Source organism: Triticum urartu, chromosome 2A (genome assembly GCF_056163025.1).
Source record: "Triticum urartu cultivar PI428250 chromosome 2A, HENAU_Tu73, whole genome shotgun sequence".
In the NCBI taxonomy this organism is placed as follows: domain Eukaryota; kingdom Viridiplantae; phylum Streptophyta; class Magnoliopsida; order Poales; family Poaceae; genus Triticum; species Triticum urartu.
Genome location: NC_141874.1, coordinates 671369490 through 671377097, shown reverse-complemented (window position 1 = coordinate 671377097; position 7608 = coordinate 671369490).

The following is a 7608-nucleotide window of genomic DNA, read 5'->3' as shown; positions in this document are numbered from 1 at the left end:
CGATCCAACCGATCCTAGCACCGAAGGTACGACACCTCCGCGAACTGCACATGTTCAGCTCGGTGACGTCCCACAAACTCTAGATCCAGCTGAGGTCAAGGAAGAGTTTTGTCGGCATGACGGCGTGATGACGGTGATGATGAAATTACCGACGCAGGGCTTCACCTAAGCTCTACAACGATATGACCAAGGTGGAAATCTGTGGAGGGGGGCACCGCACACGGCTAAACAATCAAATTTGATGTGTTCTAGGATGCCCCCCTCCCCACGTATATAAAGGAGGGAGGGGGAGGCCGGCCGGCCCTCTAGGCGCGCCAAGGGGGGAGGAGTCCTCCTCCTAGTAGGAGTAGGACTCCCCCCTTTCCTAGTCCCACTAGGAAAAGAAGGAAGAGGGAGAAAGAGAAAGGAAAGGGGGGCCGGGCCCCCACCCAATTAGGATTGGGCTTGGGGGTACGCCCTCCACCTAGCTGCCTCCTCTTCTCTCCCACTAGGGCCCAATAAGACCCATTGACTCCCCGGGGGGTTCCAGTAACCCCCTGGTACTCCGGTAAATGCTCGAACTCACCCGGAACCATTTCGATGTCCAAACATAGCCTTCCAATATATCGATATTTATGTCTCGGCCATTTCGAGACTCCTCGTCATGTCCGTGATCACATCCGAGACTCCGAACAACCTTAGTTACATCAAAACACATAAACTCATAATACTGATCGTCACCGAACGTTAAGCGTGCGGACCCTACGGGTTCGAGAACTATGTAGACATGACCGAGACTCATCTCCGGTCAATAACCAATAGCGGAACCTAGATGCTCATATTGGTTCCTACATATTCTACGAAGATCTTTATCGGTCAAACCGCATAACAACAGACGTTGTTCCCTTTGTCATCGGTATGTTATTTGCCCGAGATTCGATCATCGGTATCTCAATACCTAGTTCAATCTCGTTACCGGAAAGTGTCTTTACTCGTTCCTTAATGCAACATACAGTTACTAACTCATTAGTCACATTGCTTGCAAGGCTTATAGTGATGTGCATTACCGAGAGGGCCCAGAGATACCTCTTCGATACACGGAGTGACAAATCCTAATCTTGATCTATGCCAACTCAACAAACACCATCGGAGACACCTGTAGAGCATCTTTACAGTCACCTAGTTACGTTGTGATGTTTGATAGCACACTAAGTGTTCCTCCGGTATTCGGGAGTTGTATAATCTCATAGTCAGATGAACATGTATAAGTTATGGAGAAAGCAATAGCAGTAAAATAAACGATCATCGTGCTAAGCTAACGGATGGGTCAAGTCAATCACATCATTCTCTAATGATGTGATCCCGTTTATCAAACGACAACTCTTTATCCATGGCTAGGTAACTTAACCATCTTTGATTAACGAGCTAGTCAAGTAGAGGCATACTAGTGACACTATGTTTGTCTATGTATTCACACATGTACTAAGTTTCCGGTTAATACAATTCTAGCATGAATAATAAACATTTATCATGATATAAGGAAATATAAATAACAACTTTATTATTGCCTCTAGGGCATATTTCCTTCAGCCTCCTAGCACCTCGATCTGAATCAATTGTCGCAACAGTCTACGTCCTCCTTCACCTCTAGACATCTAGTATCCTTCATCTTCAACCTCAACACTGATTACGTCTTCATGAAGTCACGGTCGCCGGGGCTTGTCCGGTCCCAGATTCTGTCTATGGGCCACTTGTTCGTCTTCATAGCCGTCGGCGTTGGTGACTTGTCATTGTTTGCCGCAATGCCTCATCCAAGCGGAATGACCATGGATGACGAGGCGATGGTGAACATTATCACGACGAATGCAACTACGAATACAAACAAGTGGATGCCTCCCAGCCGGACACCCAATGGGACACCCAGTAGCCAACATGGATTCAGACGAGTAGTGGGCGCCAGATGCCGACCCAAAGAAGAAGCGGAGGGGACTAAATTTCTCCTCAAGGGATGATGAATTGTTATGTGAGGCATGGTTGGCCTCTAGTATCGATCGTTTCATGGAACAAAGCTAAGGGGCGCGGCATTTTGGCAAAGTGTGCATGTCTGGACCATCCATGAGCAAAAGCACTACGATCCCTAGCGCAAGAAAGTGACCCATCTACGCAATGCGAAGTTACTCACCTACCGACGTTGAAATATTCAAGACGGCTTCAACAAGTTTTGCAGCTTCTACAATCAAATGAAAACCCGGCGGCCAAAGTGGCGCGGCAATCCAAGAGCTCATATGGTTTGTGGTTTGTTTCTTTATGTGTTGATCATTTCATTAATTTGCGACTTGTTGCAACCTCTCGACCATCCATTGTCTTCCTTTGCTAGCGCGTATGTACGTGCACACTACACCCTCTGGTCCTTTTTAGCCTGCATATAAGTTTTGTCGGAAGTCAAAGTATCTATAATTTGACCAAACTTATAGAAGAAAAGTATGAGCATTCACAATACCAAATCAATACCATTCAATTCATTATGGAATATAGTTTCATACTATATATATTTGGTACTGCATATATTGATTTAACATATGTTTTGTCAAACTTTGCAAGGTTTGACTTGACATGGATCTAATAGGAGGAGTAAAAAGGACCGGAAGGAGTATATCACAAAATGGAGAGGAAGCATTTCATATCTATGCATTCTTGGTTGAAGTTGAATGGGCAAAGCAAGCTGATCACCTCAATCGCCAATTCCGTCTAGACCGCCATGCTTAATGAAGTTGAAGGTGGTTATCCAACGATGCCAACACAAGATGGCCTTGCTCCGGCCAACAAGGTGATTAGGAAATGAGGGGAATGGGAGGAGGAGAAGCGAGAAGGGGTGAAAACTAAGATGACAGAGAAATTCAAGGACATCTTGACAAAGGAGGAGGAGGCAAGTGTGGCACGCAATGAGATGAAGTAGGGAAAGAAAATGGAGAGGTTTAGCATCTTCATGGTGGTGCAAGGAAAGAAGCTCAAGCTCTAAGAGAAGAAGTTTGAGATCAAAACCTATCAGAGGACTCCAAAATGTTGTTCATGAAGACGACGAACTTGAATCCTGACGTGGAGAAGGTTGTCCAAGTCTAGCGTGTGTGCATATTGAAATGCTTCATGAAAAAGGAGGAGGCTGGACCAGCTGAAGAGTGAGGTATTTGCCTGGGTCAACCTGAGTGGGAGCCGACGAAGAAGTTCTTTGGCACGGACAACCGGACTAGCATCTTTTGGGACCGGTTGGATGTAAAACCTTATTAAACATCTGATACTTTTTGGTTGTGACTATATATACTCAACTATTTCTTAAATTGATATTGATCTAGATATGCATGTTAAATGAAGGAGGCTAAACAATGGGCGGACATTCAGTGACTGCGGTTGAACGGACTCTGCCCCGACCATGTCCACCGACACGTCAGGATGTCTCCGCAGACATTTGGTGATGTCCGGTTTGGTGAAGTGTGTTGGAGTTGCCTTTAATCCGTGAAGTGGGTTGAAAATAATGTAAACAACTACAGTCGGGCCTCTCATACCCGTCTCTAATGCCCGAGCAGGCCGTTCGGTCACTGATCGGTAAAAAAAACTAACCAGACATCTCAAACCGTGTACAAACACCCGGGTTGACCGACGCTCCTCATATCCAGCCCAAATCTAGGGCGAATATGGAGCGGCCGAGCCCGACCGAGCCCGTCCACCTGACAGGCCCAGCCCATCACCGACCCCACAGGTGTCCCACAAAAACCCCAATTCGGGTGCCTCCTCCGAACCCTAGCTCACTCTCTCTCGCTCCATCCTCTCCTCTCCCTCTCCGATCCGATCCCATCCACTCCAATGTCCAGCTCCGACAGCGACCCCGGCTCCGACCTTGACTACGAGGAGGAGATGGCCCTTCGCATTGCATTGGAGCGGTCCAAGGTGGAAACCGGCGACAACTCTGGATCTGGAGCGTCGTCGCAGCTCTCGCGCCGGCGCAACGCGAATGCCGGAGCTGGACCCTCCCGGCTCTGCAGCTCGGCCAGGACAGCGCGGTCTGCACCGCCTCACGCCGTCTCCTTCCCTGTCGGCCCCTCCTCCATGTGGGCAGCGGTGCTTCCAGGACGTAATTCTTCTATGCAGCAATGAGGATAATCCTCAAGTTACGAACCCAGTCCGTGTAGTTGCTACCATCATCTTTCAACTTAGCTTTCTCTAGGAACGCATTAAAATTCAATGGAGCAACAACACGGGCCATCTATCTACAACAACATAGACATGCAAAATAATATCAGGTACTAAGTTCATGATAAATTAAGGTTCAATTAATCATATTACTTAAGAACTCCCACTTATATAGACATCCCTCTAATCATCTAAGTGATCACGTGATCCAAATCAACTAAACCATGTCCGATCATCACGTGAGATGGAGTAGTTTTCAATGGTGAACATCACTATGTTGATCATATCTATTATATGATTCACGCTCGACCTTTCAGTCTCAGTGTTCCGAGGCCATATCTGCATATGCTAGGCTTGTCAAGTTTAACCCGAGTATTCCGCGTGTACAAAACTGGCTTGCACCCGTTGTATGTGAACGTAGAGAGCTTATCACACCCGATCATCACGTGGTCTCTCGGCACGACGAACTATTGTAACGGTGCATACTCAGGGAGAACACTTATACCTTGAAATTTAGTGAGAGATCATCTTATAGTGCTACCGTCGAACTAAGCAAAATAAGATGCATAAAGGATAAACATCACATGCAATCAATATAAGTGATATGATATGGCCATCATCATCTTGTGCCTTTGGTCTCCATCTCCAAAGCACCGTCATGATCACCATCGTCACCGGCTTGACACCTTGATCTCCATCGAAGCATCATTGTCGTCTCGCCAACTATTGCTTCTATGACTATTGCTACCGCTTAGTGATAAAGTAAATCAATTACATGGCGATTGCATTTCATACAATAAAGCGACAACCATATGGCTCCTGCTAGTTGCCGATAACTCTGTTACAAAACATGATCATCTCATACAAAAAAATTTAGCATCATGTCTTGATCATATCACATCACAACATGCCCTGCAAAAACAAGTTAGACGTCCTCTACTTTGTTGTTGCAAGTTTTACGTGGCTGCTACGGGCTGAGAAAGAACCGTTCTTACCTACGCATCAAAAACCACAACACGGTATAGTGATTGCTTTTTGATCTTCAGAAAGAACCCTGTTCATTGAATCCGATTCAACTAAAGTTGGAGAAACATACACCCACTAGCCACATGTGTGCGAAGCACGTTGGTAGAACCAGTCTCGCGTAAGCGTACGCGTAATGTCGGTCTGAGCTGCTTCATCCAACAATACCGTTGAATCAAGAATCAACTAGTGACGGCAAGCAATATGTATATACCCATGCCCACAGCTCCTTTGTGTTATATTCGTGCATATAACATCTACGCATAGACCTGGCTCGGATGCCACTGTTGGGGAACGCGGTAATTTCAAAAAAAATCCTACACACACGCAAGATCCATCTAGGTTATGCATAGCAATGAGAGGGGAGAGTGTTGTCCACGTACCCTCGTAGACCGTAAGCGGAAGCATTATCACAACGCGGTTGATGTAGTCGGATGTCTTCACGATCCAACCGATCCTAGCACCGAAGGTACGACACCTCCGCGAACTGCACATGTTCAGCTCGGTGACGTCCCACAAACTCTAGATCCAGCTGAGGTCAAGGGAGAGTTTTGTCAGCATGACGGCGTGTTGACGGTGATAATGAAGTTACCGACGCAGGGCTTCACCTAAGCTCTACAACGATATGACCGAGGTGGAAATCTGTGGAGGGGGCACCGCACATGGCTAAACAATCAAATTTGATGTGTTCTAGGATGCCCCCTCCCCACGTATATAAAGGAGGGAGGGGGAGGCCGGCCGGCCCTCTAGGCGCGCCAAGGGGGGAGGAGTCCTCCTCCTAGTAGGAGTAGGACTCCCCCCTTTCCTAGTCCCACTAGGAAAAGAAGGAAGAGGGAGAAAGAGAAAGGAAAGGGGGGCCAGGCCCCCACCCAATTAGGATTGGGCTTGGGGGTACGCCCTCCACCTAGCTGCCTCCTCTTCTCTCCCACTAGGGCCCAATAAGGCCCATTGACTCCCCGGGGGGTTCCAGTAACCCCCTGGTACTCCGGTAAATGCCCGAACTCACCCGGAACCATTCCGATGTCCAAACATAGCCTTCCAATATATCGATATTTATGTCTCGACCATTTCGAGACTCCTCGTCATGTCCGTGATCTCATCCGAGACTCCGAACAACCTTAGTTACATCAAAACACATAAACTCATAATACTGATCGTCACCGAACGTTAAGCGTGCGGACCCTACGGGTTCGAGAACTATGTAGACATGACCGAGACTCATCTCCGGTCAATAACCAATAGCGGAACCTAGATGCTCATATTGGTTCCTACATATTCTACGAAGATCTTTATCGGTCAAACTGCATAACAACAGACGTTGTTCCCTTTGTCATCGGTATGTTATTTGCCCGAGATTCGATCATCGGTATCTCAATACCTAGTTCAATCTCGTTACCGGAAAGTGTCTTTACTCGTTCCTTAATGCAACATACAGTTACTAACTCATTAGTCACATTGCTTGCAAGGTTTATAGTGATGTGCATTACCGAGAGGGCCCAGAGATACCTCTTCGATACACGGAGTGACAAACCCTAATCTCGATCTATGCCAACTCAACAAACACCATCGGAGACACCTGTAGAGCATCTTTACAGTCACCTAGTTACGTTGTGATGTTTCATAGCACACTAAGTGTTCCTCCGGTATTCGGGAGTTGTATAATCTCATAGTCATATGAACATGTATAAGTTATGGAGAAAGCAATAAAAGTAAACTAAACGATCATCGTGCTAAGCTAACGGATGGGTCAAGTCAATCACATCATTCTCTAATGATGTGATCCCGTTTATCAAACGACAACTCTTTATCCATGGCTAGGTAACTTAACCATCTTTGATTAACGAGCTAGTCAAGTAGAGGCATACTAGTGACACTCTGTTTGTCTATGTATTCACACATGTACTAAGTTTCCGGTTAATACAATTCTAGCATGAATAATAAACATTTATCATGATATAAGGAAATATAAATAACAACTTTATTATTGCCTCTAGGGCATATTTCCTTCAGCCTCCTAGCACCTCGATCTGAATCAATTGTCGCAACAGTCGACGTCCTCCTTCACCTCTAGACATCTAGTATCCTTCATCTTCGACCTCAACACTGACTACGTCTTCATGAAGTCACGGTCGCCGGGGCTTGTCCAGTCCCAGATTCTGTCTATGGGCCACTTGTTCGTCTTCATAGCTGTCGGCGTTGGTGACTTGTCATTGTTTGCCGCAATGCCTCATCCAAGCGGAATGACCATGGATGACGAGGCGATGGTGAACATTATCACGACGAATGCAACTACGAATACAAACAAGTGGATGCCTCCCAGCCGGACACCCAATGGGACACCCAGTAGCCAACATGGATTCAGACGAGTAGTGGGCGCCAGATGCCGACCCAAAGAAGAAGCGGAGGGGACTAAATTTCTCC